We start from the raw sequence: 21,490 nt of genomic DNA, 5'->3' as shown, positions 1-21,490 counted from the left end.
GTGGACAGAAAATCTTGGTTGTTTAATGATCTCCATTTCCTTACTACCCCTCCAGCGGGAGCAGGGATCTTCGTATGGCCGTGGAGGGTGTAGGAGAATTGCAGTAAATGATGATCAGACCATATGCAGGGCGTTGTCGTCGGGGTGGACACTGGGACATTGTAGGACCAAATCTGGTCCAGAATATGTCCTTTTTCATGGGTGGGGGTCAGGATAGATTGGGAAAAGTTCAGATGGGAGAGGAGCTCAAAGAGTTCCATGGCCTGAGGCTCTGCTGCAGGGTCCATGTACCAGTAGTCCCCCATCAGCATTACCGTGTCATAGTTGACTACTAGGCCGGCCATTTGCTTGCTCAGAGAGACCGGGAAGGTGGGCATAGCTTTAGGTGGGCGGTAGATCAGTACCAATGCCATAGTTCCCTTGTCTGTGTCGGATTTAATTACAAGGTTTTCGGTATCTGGTAGATCCAAGGAAGGTAATGTAGTGAAAAAATGATCTTTGTGGATGATGGCGGCGACGCCACCCCCAGACTTTCCTAGTTCTCTGTTCACTGCTAGTAGGTAGTAGTCTGCCGGGAGAGATGCCAGGACATCCTGTAGGGAGTCCTCGGTTAGCCAGGTCTCGGTAACAAATAGAATATCCGGTCTATCAGAGTTGAGCAGCAGGAAGATATCTAGTTGATGTTTTACCATAGACCTGGTGTTTAAGTAAAGGCAGCGAAGTGTAAGATCATTAGGCCTAGGAGTATTACTAGTAGAGTAAGAGCCTTGGGGAGTTGTATCAGAGGTGGCCTGGATTAACTGGGGGCGGCAGATGTTATTAGCCGTTAGGCAGGAGAGTGTGGCGGAGTCGAGGCAAGGGAGGTGAGAATGTTGTAGGGAGCAGAGTTCAAGGAAGGTATAGCTGTAATTTTCCCTATTCTGCCTAGTCCCTAGGCCCGGCCTGGCGCGGACGGGCGCAGACGGGCTTGCCTTCGGCGCGCAGACGGCGCGCCAACTGCGCTCGTCCGGTGCACGTCCTGTAGATGCACATAGTTATAGGAGGAGACAGGACGTGGCCTTGCGGCAGTGGGCGTGGCCTGAGCGTGGCCTGGGCAGGGCCCGGGGAGATGGCGGCAAAGAGAAATGTAACCCGCAGCAGCGCTAGAATCCGCTGCGCGGGGAAGCCCAGATCGTGACCTGTCAAGTGTCCGTTACCAGGGAGAGCAAAGTGGCGATTTAAAACACACAGTATCACAAGCAAATGGTTAAAATAGTTCAAAAGTGAGCAGCGTTTCTCCCGGCTTCCGCCTCAGGAGTTCGGTTTCCTCTCTCTCACTTAAGATAATGGGGTTGACTTTATCTTAGATGGATTCTTGGCTCTACACCTACATACATGCTAGGTACACTTAGGGACATCTAGTTAGGGTCGCATCGTAGGAGTACGCATTACTCCTGTCATGTATTTTTATACTTGCCTGTATTCATTGTTTTAGCACTATGGTAGGAATCTACCATCCATTTTACTCTATTGGTACTTACCAGTATTTATATCTGTTTCTGTCTTATGGTTGTTTCAGCACACCTATCTTACACTAGAATGGCGATGGTTCAATAATTGCTTATTGAAAACATCCCCACTGTTTATTCTGTGTATTTCAGGCTAGGTAGAGGGGTCTCTTGCAGGCAGGTGTAGTGTCACTGCAACTGCCTGAGCCTTGATACTTGGGAGGGCCCCTGGGTGCCTGCAACCGTACCCCAAGGCGCCCCCTCGCGGGAGCACTGATTTGGCGCACACACACATTAGGCCCCGATGGCACTTTGTATAATTCAACACCAGAGTCTTTAGCGTTTATTGTCTTTAAATTTCTTTAAATTGCTCATTTGCATTAGTTGATAGTTCTAAATGATTATTCATAGACTACGCTGTATTGTGTGCTTTCACTTTTTATGGAGGATTTTCTCATTAAACTGTTTAAGAACAACTATGATGGGATGGTATTACGGGGATTATATAAAGTTCTCTGTGTTACTTAGAGATTATGTTCTCTTTGTAGTTGCTTTTACTCTTGCTGGTATGTATATTTTATTTCCTTCTTCCACTTTATTGTAGTTTTTTTAAGTGCTTCCTTAATTCACTAAGGGGGTCATTTAAACGTCTTCAGATGCTGGACATCCACCTCAAACAGTGCATGCCACGTCTTCTAACTCCATACTTAACCCACAGCGTGCCGTGGTGGGAAAGCCACAGGATTCCCACAGCTAAAGTCTCATCTGGCAACAGACACAGAAACCTTGACAGGGAAGTCCATCTGCCACAGGCTGCCAGTCAGGGCCACTGAGGCTTCAGTATTACACAAACAACCCCCCCCCCCCTTTGAAGACAATTTTGAAAATAAAACCAGAATGCCCAGCGGTCCAAAAAAACAAGCACTCGTCCAACATTTTGCTCTGCTTTCAATGCAAGGCATAGATGTGACCCCTCTCAAGGGCAGGTCCATTCGCACCAACCTGTGGAAGCAGAAAAAAGAGGCATATTTCGAAACATTGCTCAGGCGAATTTATTTTCCCTATTAACTTTAAAAAAAATTATGAGTTTGCTGCCTGAATCGGGTGTGCTAGTATGTAGGCACATGGTCTTCGCCAGAGATGTGAGGGCCAGTGACACAGCCTACGTGGCAAGCCTGGCAGGCCGCATGCTAAGCTATAAAAGAGCCCTTTACTATGACTATACATTTCATAATTTGGATACATGTAGTCCAAAAAATCTCTAAATGTAGCCCTGGAGTCAGTGTATTGCTTACAGATGAGTTTGAGAGTCGAATCACTGAACTGCTTAAAACCAAAAATGCTAAATTATATGATGACATTATCTCCTGCAGTGATTTGAGCTTTCTGTTACTAACTACGCCCATGGGTGGACACAATGCATTCATGACATATTTCCATGACAGAAATGGACTGTCGACTCTGGAGCTGCAGGTGTTTGTTATCCGCCCACACATTAAGAAAGCCTACTGTGTTTGCTGTATGAGCCAAAACCATTACATTCGATGTGAGACTGACCATTGTGTCCAAAAGATCTGGTTTCCTAAGGGAGGTCGCTCAAGCACTGCTACAGCTACGGATGTGGGATCAATTGTGGCACATATGAGGAGAATCAATTCAAAAGAGAGGGTGACATTAATGCGTCCCCACTAGTTATGTTTTTTAATCAAAAAATGAAGTAACGCCCCAACTCATATCGTGTTCCAGCTGAAGCAAAATAACTCAAATAACTCATGCAGACACTCATCTAAAGTATAAATAAACATATTACAAAATTAAAATGACGGCCTCCGGGGGGGGAATTAAAGGTTGCAGACCAGTCTTTCCCCGGGGCTATTCACGCAAGGCCGGAGGACAAGGTGGGTGAGGGATTTAGAGGATTGGGAAGGGGCGAGAGTTTAAGATTGCATATCAGGGGTTGTGAGAGACGTCGGGATCACTATGCTCCCAGACGGTGGGGGAGGCGGGGATTTTAGGCGCCTGCACAGCGCAGGTCTCGGCGGACAGCACCACAGCGTGAGGGGCCTGCAGGCTCCCATTCAATATTGAGCCTCGCCGGGAGGCCGAGCAGCGGGCTCCACTCCAGTGATGTGCGGCAGACCTGGGCCAGGCAGCCCGTCTTCGGGTTCGGGGGGTGGGCCCATTTGGGGCAGGCTGTGCTGGGGAGGACCAGGCTGGGACAGACTCAGGAATTTTCTGCGGGGGTAGGGCCCCTCTAGGAAGGGCTTTCAGTGGGTGGCAGGTGCGCAGGGGAGAGGGGGTCCTCCATCCCCACCCCACAGCATTTTGGGGGGCGGTAGCTGCTACACGGTCCCCTGGGTAGGGGTGAGGGACTGCCAGCACAGCATGAGGCCCGGTGGTGCTTAAGACCCTCCAAGTTGGTGCGTCCTGGGGGGACCAGGACCGGCAATTGATACCGGCAGAAAATGGGGCATCGCCACTGGGGTGTACGATGGCCCCGGGACGCTGGCCAGAAGCAGTATGGGGGTCCGCGGCACATTCCCTTCAATAAGGGATCGCGCATACTACGACGTGATTGATACATTTGTGATGGATGGTTTGTATGGTGAGAGGAGAATGAATGGGGAGTGTGGCGTGGTGTGACGGTATGGGAGTGTTGGTTGATTGAGGAAGGGAGAGGACAGGTGCGGTTGAGTGGGGTTTTCGATCCAACAAACAATACTGGGGGCCGACCGCCGACCAGACCAGACGAGTTAATGCCGGCAGAGGCGACGTGTGTCAACGGCAAAATGCAGATAAAGGCAGGAAATTCACCGCTGTGAAAACGAAACTGAAGGTGTTACTGGGAGCGGACAATTTGACGGTGGTACAACAAACCCAAAGGCCAAGTCAGCACCGAGCAAATAGGCAAAGCAGGAGGACACGAACAAATGAACAACACTAGGGGCCGACCGCCGACCAGACCAGACAAGTAAGTGCCTGCAGGGGCGGCAAGTGGCAAAGGCAAATGCCTAGAAAGGCAGAAAAAACCGCTGTGAACACAAAACTGTAGGCGCTACTGGGAGCGGACTATTTGGCGGTGGTACAACACACCCAAAGGCCAAGTCAGCACCGTGCAAATAGGCGAGAAGGAGGACACTAACGAACGAACGAACGAACAACACTGGGGGTAAGCGAACGCCAAAATGACCGCCGACCAGAGCAGACAAGTAAGTGCAGGCATCGGCAAACGCCAAGAAAGGCAGAATAGTCGCCGCTGTGAAAACGAAACTGAAGGTGCTGACTAGGAGTGGACATCTTGGAGGTGGCAGAATCCACCCAAGGCCATAATCAGAAGCGAGCATTTAGGCAAAGCAGAAGCACACGAATAAAGGAACAACAATGAAGACACGTGACTGCTAAACAGGCAGAGTGTAGCGACGCCGCAGTAGACCAATTGGAGCGGAACAAGCGAAACCGGAAGAGTATATTGGGAGCGGCCACAACAGAATAACCCAAGAAGTACAGACACAAAAAGAGCAGTCAAGGCTTCCTGCCAGCACCCTGAGGCGGAGCTGGCGGGTGCAAAAACAAGAACAAGATCCATTCGGGAGCCAAGCAGATACAGACTCGACCACCAGCTCACAAGGAAAGGACCACCAAGTCCGCTGGAAGAACACACCAACCCGGCGGCTACAGCACACCGGAAAGGCGGCAGGCTCCCAAGCTATCTGGCCAGAAGAGATTTAGGCAAAATGGCAGGCCAAGAAGGGAAAACGATAGGCGAAGTAAAGAAATATAAAAACAACCCTCCAGACTCGCCCCTAAAGCTAAAAAACGACCCGACCCTGGACATGATCCTCAAGAGAGTCAATGAGGGGAATGAGGTTGCAAAGTCCACCAAACAATCAATCGACAACATGCAGTTAGAGCTAGCTGCCATAAGGGCAGAACAACACAATACAAACAGCAGGATTGACGCTGCAGAAAAGCAAATCAGCGACATCAAGGACGCTAACACACACTCAAACAGCACGCATCTTTCAGTCTCTAAGGCCACCAATAACCTCCAGAAGCAGCTGTCTGAGTATGACGACCGCTCAAGAAGAGGAAATGTAAGACTGCTCGGAGTCCCGGAAGGAGAGGAGGACAAGCAGGATCCTGCTCAGCTCTCCTAGAGGAGCTCATCCCCCAAATCATGGGCCTCAAATTTGACAGAAACTTCGAACTGGACAAAGCATACCGAGTGCCAGCGATAAAACTCCAAAACGCACGCGGCCCCCACCCTATCATTTGTAAACCACTAAGATCGCAACAAACGGAAGCTATCTTTGTTGTGGCTAGGAAGAGTTAGACCCTAAAATGGAGAGACAGCAAAATAATAATAACGCAAGACTTCTCACGCCAAACCGTCGACACGAGGAAGGGCTTCCTGGCACTGAGAGAAAGAATGAGAAAGGACAACATCACCTTTAGCTTCGCAGGCCCGGCAAAAATGAGAATCATGGACAGAGGACACACCCTGATCTTCGACGACCCGAGCGAGCTAAGGAGACATCTTCGAGGTCCTCCTTCGGAGGACATGGATGCACAGCGATCGGACACTGCAAAGAGAAGAGCTTCGCAGGACAACGGAAATGCAAGTGGAGGTGCAACGGGCCGTTCCTGCAATGGTCAATAACCCGGACACATGAGCACGCCAAACATGGGAACAACCACTGCACCTCAAACAAAAAACCTACCTCAATGCAAGCCCCGGGATAGACCCAACTACCTCACTGCACCGAATATACCCGGGGGCTGCACGTCTACTTCACCCACCATGAGACATTGAGACATTGAGACATTGAGACTTGGGGAAAGGAACAATCAAGAAGCACATGGACATAAGCATTTCCTTTATTGGTGATCATTTGTTATATTATGGGGCCAAGACTCATAATGGCTCACTAGGAGAATCTCGGTGGGGGGGGGGGCGTAACTTTGCTGAAGTAAGCACAGACTGCTAGCGCACGAAACGGAATTGTCACCGATTAGGCTGTATGCAGAAATCAATAGTGCTGCATTTTAAAGCGTGATCACGATGTTTTAACCTAATAGCTGTTATCATGTTAACTTAGCTGACTTAACTGTTGATGTAATTTGCACAAACTGCACTATTTGCACAATTGACTAAAAAATTGTTGTACCTACCTTACACCCTATTCCCTGGTCCGCCGCGGGAAGTCTCGTTTGTGCGGAGGGAAATACTGTGGTACTTTCGGGCCTTCTACACAGCTGCCATCTTAGGATTGGGCGAAACTGCTGGGGACACGCTCTAGCTCTCTCCACATCCGGGCACAGCCTATTTAGGCAAGTCCTGGTTGAAGGTTCAGTGACAGAAGTAAGCACAGACTGCTAGCGCACGGAACGGAATTGTCACCGACTAGGCTGTATGCAGAAATCAATAGTGCTGCATTTTAAAGCGTGATTACGACGTTTTAACCTAATAGCTGTTATCATTTTAACTTAGCTGACTTAACTGTTGATGTAATTTGCACAAACTGCACTATTTGCACAATTGACTAAAACATTGTTGTACCTACCTTACACCTTATTCCCTGGTCCGCCGCAGGAAGTCCCGTTTGTGTGGAGGGAAATACTGGGGTACTTTCGGGCCTCCTACACAGTTGCCATCTTAAGATTGGGCGAAACTGCTGGGGACGCGCTCTAGCTCTCTCCACATCCGGGCACAGTCTATTTAGCCACATGCTCCACAGAACGCGTAGAGGACGCGCGCAGCGGACGCGCCGAGGGCGCGCCAAAGGCAAGCCCGTCTGCGCCCGCGCCGAGCACCCAAACCCATGCCCATTTTGCCCTAAATGGATATTCTAGAGAAGAGCTACTTCGACTAGAGCCAAAAGCATGTAAACATCCTACCGGCTGTATAATAATGGCATCCTCAACACCTCCAACTGCCCCTCTTGTGGGTACCGAATCTATAAAACACCCCTGAATCTTCCCCATAGGATGCAAAACTCATACAGGGATAAGAATAAGCCTAACACTGTTAATGATCACCCGCTGCCCACCAATGGACAGGTGTGTATGGATAGCCACCCTGACAGTAGGAAAAGAACCTTAAAGAATATTCTCATAAATGTTAGGTCCATTCTAAACATAAAAACGAGCTCGAAGCACTTATCACGGACCATGCTGCTGATCTTGTGTTCCTTACAGAAACATGGACATCTGAAACGTCAGGGCCTGATTGGAATATAGCAGTTCCCGAAGGCTATTATGTAGCACATGTTAACAGGATGGGCTCAACAGGAGGTGGAATTGCGATAATACATAAGTCCCACTTCAAAATATTTACTCTCCCTCAACTAGATTTGGAGGCTGAAGCCATGAGTTTTAACATTAAAGATAAAAATCAATTAGTGTTCTCTGGTCTACTGCTGTACAGGCCCCCAGGACCCATAGCCCCTTTTACTAAAACACTGCACACTTTCTTGGAATCCACTTTGGATTCAATCACCTACACGGTCCTTGGTGATTTTAACTTTCACCTTGAGGAAAATAATGACTCTGAAGCAGCGACGCTAATCAATAACTTTCTTAGTTTTGGGATGAATCAACTAGTCTCTAAACCTACACACGCAGCTGGCCACACCCTTGACGGGATCTTTACCAACAATGATCATAAAAAAGTAACAGCGGTTCTACCTGTTCCCTGGTCTGACCATGCGGCCATCCTTTTTAATTTGCAAACAAATCTTTCTACTCCATGGCGCAGAGACTTCTTGCCACCTGAAAAAATACGCCCCTGGAAGAAGCTTGAACCCCGCCAACTAGACAACACACTATCTAGAAACCCTCCATTGCCTGAAACTTACAACAGTGAGACTGGGGTGACCCACTTTCACAACTGGATTAGTCATGCAATGGACGAGCTGGCCCCAGTGGAATTTAAAAAACCTAGGAAACGGCCAGCCACTGCCCAATGGTACACCATGGACGTCAAATTAATCAAACTTAAAAGCCGACACTATGAGCGAATCTGGTGCTCGGACTATAGTCATCTTAACAGGATAGAATACACTAGAGTCTTGCATGAGTGTAAGACAAAGATAGTACAGGCCAAATCAGCCTTTTTTACAAAAAAAATTCAAGATGCCTCCAACTCCCCTAGGGAATTGTTCAAAACAGTCGCCCATCTGGAAAGAGTCCCCGCAACACCATTTTTGTACCTGATCAGAATTTTGTTGAGAACATGGCAACTTATTTTCAACAAAAAGTTCAGGCAGTTTATGATGACCTTCACATCTTAGTAGTAGGTAAATCTGCCACCTATCCAGAACATATAACATCGGCTGTCGCCAATTACTCACACTTCCCACTCCTAGAAGAGGCACAGGTCAGCAATTTACTTACTCATATGAAATCAGGATCACCTCTGGACCCTTGCCCCCCATATATATTACACATGATTCCCGAAACAATAAGCGCAGCTCTGACACCTCTGCTAAATGAGGTCATCCGCTCGGGTAAATTCCCTCACAGCTGGAAAAAAGCTTGCATTAGGCCCATCCTCAAAAAAGATTCCCTGGATCCGGCGGAACCAAAGCATTATCGGCCTATATCTTGCTTACCTCTGCCAGCTAAGATTCTAGAAAAAGCTATAAACCAGCAACTAATGAGGTACGTCGATCATAACAACCTACTGGACCCCTCACAACACGGGTTTCGACCCTACCATTCAACAGAATCTGCACTAATCATGGCAACTGAGGATATCTGCAGGACTATGGACGAAGGTGGCAGAACGGCCCTGATCCTTTTGGATCTAACAGCGGCGTTCGACACCGTGAATCATGAGGTTATACTAAATAGACTGAGGACCCTGGGAATTACAGACACTGCTCTAACCCTTCTCACATCCTTCTTAGATGCTCGAATTCAGCAAGTCCATTGGGGAGGTCTTCAATCTGATGAATTGTCCCTCCCAGGGGGGGTACCCCAAGGCCCGGCCCTGTCACCAACACTCTTTAACCTATTGCCTCTTGCCGCACTTATAAAATCTTATGGTCTGCACTTAGTATCGTACGCCGATGACACGCAAATTGTAGTGTCTCTCTCTCAGTCGGTGGAAACAACAGCAGAATGCTTCAGGAATTGCCTCCTAGATGTTAAAAATTGGATGAGCCATAACTTTTTAAAATTAATCACAGAAAAGACGGAGGTAATAGAGTTTGGCCAGAAATCATCTATCTGGAATCACCATTGGTGGCCTCCGGAGGCGGGCACCTGTCCTATCCCAGCAGATAAGGTCAGAAATCTTGGCTTCATGTTTGATAAAGATCTTTCCTGTATGGCACAAATAAACCAGGTAACATCAGCTTGTTTCTACACCATCAAGGTGCTCAGAAAAATCCTACCGTACATCCCATTCACTTTGAGAAAGACGGTGATGGAAGCCCTTGTGATGTCACGGGTGGATTACTGCAACTCTCTCTATTTGGGCACGGGGGATAAACAACTGGCAAAATTACAGGCTATTCAAAATGCGTCCGCTAGAGTTCTAATGAATCTGCCTAAACGTCATCCTACATCCAAAACTATACGCAAACTTCACTGGCTCCTGGTTAGGCGCAGAATCCAATTCAAGGCCCTCTGCCTAGTCCATAAATCCCAATATGGGAATGGGCCAGTAGACCTCGCCAAACTCTTCCCATGCTACACCCCGCAGCGTACACTAAGATCATCCAGCCAAAACCTGGTGTGCCTGCCTAGAATACGTAGAGCCCGTTGGGGTGGGAAATCCTTTTCTCATCAGGCCTCTAAATTGTGGAATTCTCTGCCCACCGCACTGCGTTCTGACAAATCCAAAATGAGCTTCAGAAAAGCATTAAAAACTTGGCTTTTTTCTCTGCCCTAACTCAGCTCGACACTTTTTTCTGTTCGATAGCGCCAAGAAGACACCTCGGCATAAGAGCGCTTTAAAAATGTTTCAGTCAGTCAGTCAGTCTGACACACGACCAGAGTTTTCAAAATGCGGGTGTGGAGGGGAGGGTGCGGGTGGAGGGCATTCCAGTACAGATCTTAATCCTCTATCTTTCTCCTTCTCTAATCTTCTTTTTCTCAACGGACACACACACACAATCTGCATGACCATCAGACCAACCCGAATGAGCACAAAAGGATGCACCCGGGGAGGGCAGGATGGACCAAGGGCAGGGGGGCCAACTGTCCCAAGGCAATACCAAGAAAAGGCGACCATAAACATAAACCATGACACAACATAGGCACTACCAGCTACTCTCAGATCTAAAAATAACCTCTCTCAACGTTAAGGGGCTTAACCACCCGGTCAAGAGAAGGAAAGTGATTGACTACCTAACAAAACTAAAGAGCGATGTGTGCGTCCTTCAAGAAATTAAACTTTCCGAAGAGGACGCACATCGCCTGAAAGCAAAATGGATAGGTCTAACCCTATGCTCACCAACCACACACAAAAAGAGAGGGGTAATAACACTAATAAACAAGAAAGCCAGACTAACTGTACACGAGTGCTATGCGGACGAGGATGGAAGAATGTTAATAACTAGTCTCAAGCGGGGGAGGAAACAGTACACATCGCAAACATATACGGCCCTAATACAGAGGACGAGTCCTTCTGGAGCGAGGTGGGCAACAAACTGAGCAATCTCCCTCAAGACGAGCTCCTGATAGTAGCCGGGGACCTCAATCAGGTGATGGATCAAACCACAGATGGACACCCACAAAGAGCCAGCCACAACACACGCTCAAGAACCTATGCACCAAGCTCCACCTCGGAGACCCGTGGAGACTCCAACACCCGGACGCCAGGGAATACACTTTTTACTCACACCCCCATAACTCCTACAGCAGGATAGACTATATCCTGATCTCATCCACACACACCCATCTCATAGAGCAATCAGAGATTTCACAGAGAACAGTGTCAGATCACTCCCTCAACAGCCTAACACTTAGTGGTCATCACAATGAACAAATAAGCCGTAAATGGAGGTTTAATAGCGACGTCATTAAGGACCCAGCAAATGCGGCATCCATTGGGGAGGCCATTACAGAATACCTAGAATTCAATGACAAACCAGACACAAACAAAGGGGTGCTCTGGGACGCTATGAAGGCCAAAATCAAGGCCAAAATAATAAGCATCAAATCCAGAATGAACAAGGACAGAAACAAAACAATACTAGATCTAGAGAGACAGATCAAAGACCTGGAGATGCACCACAGCGCCAATCTAGTGGACAAAAATTCACTGACGACCCTAACTAGGAAAAAGTACGATCTTAACAAGATACTAAGCGAAAGGGCTGGCACATGGACAAACAAGTACAAAGCCATAAACCTACGCTCAGCAAATAAAGTGGGTAGAGGCCTTGTATCATATCTTAAAAGCAAGCAGAGGCAACATGCCATTGTGGCCATGACAGACTCCTACAAGACATCTCAAACAGCCAATAAGGAGATCCTCAGGTTCTTTAAAGAATTCTACGAGGAGCTGCACAAAGAAGACAAAGATCTTAACTCGGATGAGGGAGCTGCCCTCCTAGACAAGCTGAACCTACCCAAGCTAACAGAGGCGCAATGTGCAACCCTAGAGCTAGACATAACAGAGGCAGAGATAATCATGGCGGTGGCGGCTCTAAAGGACAACAAGGCGCCGGGCCCGGACGGTTACACAGCAAAGTTCTACAAACACTTCCTACCCCTACTCAAGAATACAATGAGAGAGGTTTTCGCACATTGTATCAGGAAAGGGAGGATGACAGACTCAATGGGGGAGGCCAACATTATAGTCATTCCCAAAGAAGCGAAAGACACACAATTCCCACAGAACTTCCGCCCTATCTCTCTAATCAACGTAGATTGCAAGATATATGCGAAAATACTAGCGGGGAGACTCAACGCACAGCTCCCAAGCCTCATTCACAAGACGCAGGTGGGATACCTTAAGAATAGGCTATCCCAAGACAACACGAGACTCCTATGCCACATAATAAACCATACCTCAGCAAACACGAACCCAGCAGTAATGATAGCGCTTGACGCAGAAAAGGCTTTCGATAGAGTTTCATGGCCTTTCCTTGAATAATGCATGCAGAAGTTCGGCCTAGGAGAGAACTACAGGACAATGGTGATGGCGCTATACAAGAACCCCAAAGCCCGAGTAGTAGTAAATGGGGGCACTTCAGAGGCCCTATCCCTGGAAAGAGGAACGAGACAAGGCTGCCCACTCTCCCCGGCGCTGTTCCTACTGACCCTAGAACCCCTACTCGCAATGATCAGACACAACGCAGGGATAAAAGGGGTGACGATTAAAGGCAGCACGGTCAAACTAGCGGCATATGCTGATGATATACTCATCATGACAGAAAACCCAGAGTCCTCGATAGAAGCACTAATGAACACCATCGATGAGTATGCAAAGGTAGCAGGGTACAAGCTCAACAGAAGCAAGTCCGAATGTAAACCATTCAACGTCCACACCACTAAGGACAGTATAGGGTCCTCAGGTCTACACTGGCAAAGTGGGGCCCTAAAATACCTAGGTATCTACTTCGACAGGAACCTCAAGTCAACACTAGACCACAATGAAAAATCAATAATAAACAAGATAAAAGACAAGCTAGACACGTGGTCCCCCAAGCACATTAGCTGGTGGGGCTGAGTAGAGACCATAAAAATGATGATAACTCCCATGGTCAACTACATGCTAAGCATGCTCCCACTAATTGTCACAGAAGACTTTCACAAAAAACTAAACACCATTATAAATGGGTTCCTAATGAAAGGCAAGAAAGCCAGGATAGGCCTCCAGAAACTAAGGCTGGGAAAAGACCAAGGTGGGCTCAATGTCACGAACTTTAAGACTTTCCAAACAGCCTGCCTGGCCAGACAAGGCATATACTGGCTGACGCCTGAACAGGGGTACACGCCGGCTTGGGTGGAGCTGGAGAGAGCTCTGCTGGGCGGCCTCAACCCAGCGGCCCTCCTCACTGCCAACAAACACCCAGAGGCAAACAACACAATCCTCAAAAATACCAAAAACGCCCTCCTATTGGTAGACAAAAGAATGGAAAGAAGCATAAAAAATACACAATGGGAATCCATTTGGTACAACACCAAAATAAAATACAAAAACAATATACTTACCATAGCCTCTTGGCCCCAGCGAGGCATCTCCACTCCATTCCAACTAGAGGAACACGGGTCCCCCGCCACCTTCGCTAGCCTACAACGAGCACACGACTTCCCGTACATAGAACTATATAACTTTCTTAAAGTAAAGGCGGCAATCACCAGAGCAGGCCTAAGCAAAGAGGTGCCAACAATCCATCAATACCTCACCAACCTCAACAAAATTGGGCACCAAAATTCACACCTATACAAACTCCTAAGCGCAAAGGCAATCAGGCTAAACAGTAAGGCCATAGAATACTGGGAATCACTACACTCCAAGCAGTTTAGCGAGAGAGAAAAGGCACAACTTTGGTCCTCAGCAAGCAGGAACAAAGTCACCACAGTACTTGCACAAACAAAATACTGGCTCCTACATAGAGCATACTGGACCCCGGCGCACTGGAACTGCCAGAAACAGAAAGGAGACCTAGCACACATAATCATCCACTGACCTAAACTAAAGATATTCTGGGGAAAGTGACAGATTTCATCTACAATGTAACGGGATACTCACCACAACTTAATATCCTCAGCATAACATACGCTTTCATGGCCCCAGAGATACACTCCACTAACGACAGGAGCCTTATTGACCTACTCCTCATGGCGGCAACTAAAACAATCCTTTCTAACTGGAAGGACAGAGGGAAAGCCACCTTCAAAGTCTGGTTCAACTGGGTCACCTACCTACGGGGAGCTGACAATATAACAAGAAACCAAACCTCCCAAGTCGACCAGGAGAACGAGATGTGGCTCTTCCTAGACAAATACCTCGACTCGCAGAAGCCGCCGTGAACACACCCAAGCCCCCCCCCCACCACCACCCCCGGGTGGCGCCAGACAATAAACTCTGTGGTCCAGCAACCAACTACCCGCCATACGCATATCCGTTTTTCTTTCTCTCTCTTCCTGTCGCCTTGTAATACACACCTCTATACTTCATCTCTTTCCATTCACGGAGGCAACACAAATGTAAGATGTAGTACCGCCAAGGCTATAAGTCAATTATGTATAAGTAACACTCAAACACCTCTGTAAAGCAGAATGTATCAACAGCCATGTATCTCGCGACAGCAAGACCATTATTGCCTTCATCCTCTGTCTGACTCTGTACTGTCTGTAAAAATCTTTTCTCCCAATAAAATCTTTTGAAATAAAAAAAAGAGAAAGTCTGGGTCATTCCCTAATTCCGGTCCCCAAAGCAAAAAACTTGGGAGTCATTACTGATGACAAACTCAATCTGGGAGCTCAAGTGTCATCGGTGGTATCTTCATCTTATCACATCCTCAAAATGATTGGAAAAATCTTGCCATACATTCCTAATAACTTCAGGAGAAATGGGATTACTGCATTAGTCCTTTCAAAATTGGACTACTGTAACAGTCTTTACATAAATTTGCAAGAAAAGCATTCAAGTAAGTTGCAACTGGTGTAAAATGCTGCAGCCAGAATGATCCTGAATTTGCCTACATTTAATCTTATTTCCCAGGGACTCCGAAAGCTACATATGCTTCCGATTCGCAGCCTCGCAAAATTTAAAGCCCAATGCCTCGCGCTTTAATGACTCTACAATACATGCCCAGAATTTCTTAGGAATGCTTTCCGATGGTCCCTAACATATCTTTACGATCCGTAAATTCCGAAACTTTAGTAACTCCTAAAATCAGGAAGGCAAACTGGGGAGGTAGGAGTATCATATTTTGCACAGCAAATTTATGGAATGGCCTTCCAGCACGAAATAGAGCCATTCCTTCATTGTTGGCATTGAGGAAGGAGATTAAAACCTGGCTTTTTAACAATGAAAGGCGCTATTCTAGCATGCTCAGCAAAAAATAAATAAAAGGAATTTCGTTACCCGCGCTGCATTGCCAAATGTGATGCAGCGCACGCAACGAAATTTGTTTAATTTCTTTGTGTCGGTACTTACCTGACATCAGAGGCGCAACTAGACCCACATTTCGGGGGGAGCTAAGAAAAAATTTCAGGGGGGCTGAAACATTAAGCAGTAGGTAGAGTGGTGCTGCAGGGGTTCTTAGAAGGGATGAAACATCAACAAAGCCTCTTTAACATGCACATGGTCCTTTAAAGACCTGTGAAGTGCTCGGGTGCGGCTGTGTGTGTGCCCGGGAGCTGTCTGAGCCCGGGTTGCCACACATGACGGGGGGGGGGGGGGCTGAAGCCCTTTGATTCCAATGGGTGTTGCGCGCCTACCTGACATTGTCTATATCCTGCATTTTACAACCCCCCACCCTGCCCCTCCTCTGCCTGACGTCACCGCCCGGTGTAACGCCCTGCACGAGCCGTGGCTGTTTATACATTTCCTTAACATAACATAAAATAAGGTAGAAAAGTAAAAGGGCAGTATGGCAAAACACTCCACACAGGATGTGACCTTTTGTCCTTACTCATTCTAGACTAGCCAGAAGGAGTAGGTGGGGAGGAATTTGTGCGCGTGTGATGCGTGTGTGTCACACACCACCACTGGATACCACCATCTCCCTTAGCTGTGATCTTCCCTTCGCTAGCAGACGTGATAGAAACATTGCACTGAACTTTCTGCTGGAATTATTTGTGAGTATTCTATTGGACTCGTTACATTTAATTTCTTGCTATGGATTTTAATAAGCACAGTGACAGAACCCCCATTATATTTGCATATACGGATGTATGTCGTTACTACGCATGCATTTACAACGCATGCCTTTATGACGCAACTTTTACAACGCAAGTCGTTGCAACGACTTGCGTTGGGGGGCGCTGGATAGTGAATAGTTTAATTTACTATTCCAACTCCAGTCCCCGTGGATGGTAGGGAAGGAGTTGGATAGTAAATTAATCTATTCCCTATCCTGAAGCGCCCCCCAGCGCAAGTCTTTGTAACGACTTGCGTTGTAAAAGTTGCGTCGAAAAGGCACAGCGTTGTAAAAGTTGCGTAGTAAACGTTGTTCTCCGCATATACAGCCTACACACACTGGACATTTCCTTATCACCTACACTTACAATCTTGAATGGTAATATTCGCCTCGTGTGCATGCCATCTCTTTGCTTACAAAATATTAATTTGCCTTACACTGCCTTTCTTTTTTGACACATTTAGAAGTTCATTACAAGATTTTTCTGGTAAGAAAACCACATCTGTTTCTCTTCGGTGGGTGCATGTACCCTTATTTCATTGTTTAGGGTGGCTCTCACTCTGCACACTACTGTTCTTCAGCGCACTTACCACTTCTGTGTTTTTACATCCTACTGAACAAGGCTGAGGTGAGGAATGTAACTTCATTAACTACATGTGCAGGATTTGTTCCCTGCCTCTGCTGCATCACAGTACTGTAGTGCCATGTTTTTACAAAGGACCAGTCACGCCCTTTTATATATTTAGCATATGTTTCAGGTCTGCTACCAACAGATGTCTCAGACTGTTTGTTGTCATGGTGGTCATTCAAATTCCTTTATGGGGCAAAACATCGTAGACACTGTACCTTTGGACTGTAGGACACCAGTTCATGCAGCGAGAAGCATTTCCGCAAACCATAAAATGCTTGTTATTTACCGCAAAAGAAACTGTACCTTTGGCAGCAAAAACGTATTATTATTCATTTCTATGTGTGCACCCCACTACAAGTAAGCAACACTGCTGACATGTCAAACTCACCCGACAGGGAACCCCTTAATACGCCATTAACTGAAGAAACAAAGGAAGCACTAACATCCTTTGAAGGGTACATAGCTAGGGCTGCTTCAGGGCAGTGCGATTGGTGCAGTCACACCTGGATCTGACCTTGGAGGCACTGTGTTTAGAAATAACTAATGGGTTTGAAAGCATCTGCGGCAGAGTTCCTTAAGTGTCCAGCAGTTGTCAAGTATCAATAAAGATGTCAAGACAACTCTGGTGATTAATGTTCCTGCTTGAGAGAAATTAGAGTTTTTCATAGTGGCAATTTTGACTCACCATAAAGTAGTGCAGAGTTGTAATATGCCTGCTGCAAAGAACATGTACCACGCAGATAACAGAACTGTATTTTATGTGGAATGCTCAGTTGGTACTGCTTTTGTCTCAGAGTTCCTTTTGTTGCGTGCAGTTCGTAAGATTCAATCTTAATATAGCACAGTGAACTACGAACTGCATCAAAGAGCTGCATGCAAACTGCATGGTATAGATCAGAGCATTGTGTTTTTTGGCCAGTCTTTCATTATCCTAATGTTGCTAAAAAGGGTTTGTTTGGATAGAAATACATTCGTATTAGTAAAGCCAACCACTGTGTTATGTTTTAAATCCTAAGTAGTTTGTGTCATTCATAAAATATACTGCCTACTAGTATGGATGACATGTGATTCCTACAACTTGTAATCATCATTGTCTTAGGTAACATCTCTTATAGACTGATTTACACACATATGATTCCTTGTCCATGTATACTGTGTGTATGATGCAAAGTGCTCTGACACCCTGCACTAGGATGAGTAGTGCTATAAAACGAATGTAATGCATGTGAGAGATGGGATATGGAGAGATGAGGGGCACTGTTGGAGGGTGGCAGTAAGGGAATCTGTGGAGAAGGATATCATGGAGGTTGGGTGCCAAAAAAGATAGTTGCACCAGGCACCACCAGCTCTAAAGCCAGCCCTGAGCCTACCCTCTATACTGGATGTGATAACTGCAGAATTCTACAAGGAATGTGTATTCATACCAGCCCAAAAAACTAATAAAGGTTTATGGTGAATCTTGTGAATGGGAGAACATGCCTCCCACACCGTGGGAAGCAGAATAACAGTATTATTTAAACTTCAGAAGCCATCTGAAGAGTGCTCATCATACTGCTCATTATCTCTTTTAATCTTAGACATGAAAATACTTGCTGAGGTACCAGTGACCCGGCTACATCAGTACATGAAAAACTTGGTATTGCCAAAGCAATCCGGATTCATACCAGGGAGATCAGCATCAGATAACATACATACATTTTCAAGGCCAGACTGGTCATACCGAGCATCAGACATTTCCCCTGGAGGCTGAAAAGATGGGGGCGCTTTTGTTACTGAGGGCCGGTTTTGTGAAGTAGTTTTAAAGGCACTGTAGAGTTCCTTGTACATCCAGGAGCTCTTTAGGCAGCAATAAAAGTGCCAAGATAACTCTGGTGATTAATGTACCTACTGGATAGAGATTGGAGTTCTGTCTGGTGGCAATTTTGACTTATCTAATGTAGTACGGAAAGTTAATATGCCTGCAGCAAAGAGTGTATATTATGCAGATCACAGAACAGTATTTTATGTGCAGAGCTCAGCGGGCTACTGCTTTTGTCACAGAGATCCTTTTGTTACTGTGAAGTTCATAAGTTACAATCGTAATCTAGGTTAGAAAGTTAAATTTTTCCCCAGTATTTCATTATCCTAATTCTGTTAAAAAGGGTTTGTGTCGGTAGAAAACAATTCTTATTAGTATAGTCAACCCAACTACTGTTTTACATTCTGGATCCTGAGTTTGTGCTTCTCCAGACCAAGCACTCTTAAACAGTGCCTACCAGTATGGATGACATGTGAATCCTACACCTTGTAGTCCCCTTTGTTTTATGTAACATTTTCTGTACACTGATGTACATACGTATGATTCATTGTCTCTGTATGTGATGTGAAATGATCCAACACCCTACACTTGTATGAGAGGTGCTATACAATACATTAAATGTATGTGAGAGAGGGGCTATGGAGAGATGAGAGGCATTGTTGGGGGGTGATAGAGAGGGATAAAGATTGCCATATCCTGGTGCACTGTAAGGTCATCATTTACTATGCTTTAAAAATGAATGCAATTGAATAGGTAATGAAAAATGTGTTGAAGAATGCACCATTTTTCCTACATTCTCTTGGGAGTAGAACACCCCCCTTACTCCCCTTGTAGTGGTCAGGCTCGCTCGCTGTGCTCGCTCGCTATACACCATATGGGGGCTGGGCTGTGGTTATTGTGCCGATTTAAAAAAAACCTGGGGCAGAACCCTCTGTCCCTGCCAATTTCCGCCCCATCTCCCTCTTACCTTTTCTGGCAAAGGTGCTCGAGCGCCATGTCACCGGCGCTTTGAGCACCTTTTTGTAGAGACTCATGGAGCTCTCGCTCCCCGCCAGGCCGGCTTCCGCCCCGCACACTCCACGGAGTCCGTTGTTATTTCGGTCTTGGACAACCTCAGGGAGGGTATGGATACCAACCGGCGCCAGGCCCTTGTGCTCCTCGATCTCTCAGCCGCCTTTGACACGGTGGATCATACCATCTTGCTTTCCCGTGTCAGGGCGGCCGGGATCGGAGGGACTGCCTTGGTCTGGCTATCATCCTTCCTGAGCGACCACACCCAGGCCGTCCGCCTGGGTGATTTTACAGCGGACGTCCGAAAAGTCCAGTGCGGGGTTCCCCAAGGCTCCTCCCTTTCCCCCCTCTTGTTCAATCTCTATATTGCCCCTCTCATCTTTTCTCTTCATTAAATGGAGGTCGCCGTATTTAATTATGCGGATGACCTCCAGCTGGTCTTTAACCTCTCCTCTTCCCCCTCCTCTGTCCTTAATTTTCAATCTGTCATGCTCCACATCCGGGACTGGATGAACCACAATCACCTTAAACTCAACCCCGACAAGACCGAGCTGGTGTTGACGGGTGGTTCATCCAGCCCCTGGTCCCCTCTCTTCTGGCCCCCCTCTCTTGGCCCCTCTCCGGAACCCTCTACCTCTGTTAAAACCCTCGGCATAAAGCTCAACTCTCAACTCACCCTTCACTCCCAGGTCAGCTCTGTGGTATCTTCCTCTTTCCTTTCACTGCGTACTATACGCAGGGTGTCCCGTTTCTTCACCTTCTCAGCTCTCAAACTCATCACCTTAGCCATGGTGGTGTCCCGCCTGGACTACGGCAACGCCCTATATGCAGGTATCCCTGCATATAGTTTACGGCGTTTGCAGCAGATACAAAACCAGGCGGCCCGCCTGGTCTTCAATCTTCCCAAATTCCACCGTTCTTCCCCTCTCTTGAAATCCCTGCACTGGCTCCCTGTGCGAGCCCGAATCCAATTCAAGCTCGCCTCCATCACTTTCTTGGCCCGACTGGACCTGGCTCCAGCATTTATCTCCTCAGAGATCACCCCCTATGTACCCACCAGGGAACTCCGCTCGTCCTCCCAGTCCCTCCTCACTATCCCAAGCTACCGGACAAAGAAGTGGGGAGGTTCGAAATTTGCTACCCTTGCCCCGATCCTCTGGAATTCCCTTCCCTTGGATCTGCGATCCACCGCCCTGTACCCGCAATTTCGCAAACATCTCAAAGCCCACTTGTTCACAAAATCCTTTGATTAAATCCCCAGCAGTCTCCCCCGTTTTTTAGCCCTGGATCTGGTTAGCAGCAGCGCCAAGAAACCGCAGGTGAACGAGCGCTCTACAAGTATTTTAAAACTCAAACTCTGACAACATTTGCCAGGGCTGCTTTGGATTTCCACTCCGGTCCTGGACATTTTTTACTCTAGTGCCCATATTGATCCTAATCTTCTCTTGACAGCAGCCTTGCTGGAAGCTCATAAAGCCTTTGATTCTGTCTCTTGGATATGTATATGTTTTGCATCCTTAGCCGTATGGGGACTGGGTGAGGGATTTCTGGAGTGGATCAGATTGCTATACCTGGAGCTACTGCTAAGTTGTGTCGAAATGGTAGTCTCGCTTAGAAAAGAGGGGCCCCTTGAAAACCCAACGGGAATAGGGCAGTTACACAGTGAAAAAGAAAAAATCCCTTTGGGTAGATTTCATTGCAAATTATACATTCTAAACACGAATTCACACAC

This window comes from Lissotriton helveticus, chromosome 7, assembly GCF_964261635.1.
Source record: "Lissotriton helveticus chromosome 7, aLisHel1.1, whole genome shotgun sequence".
Lineage (NCBI taxonomy): Eukaryota > Metazoa > Chordata > Amphibia > Caudata > Salamandridae > Lissotriton > Lissotriton helveticus.
The sequence above is the reverse complement of the archived record's forward strand: the minus strand, read 5'-3'. Positions refer to the sequence as shown.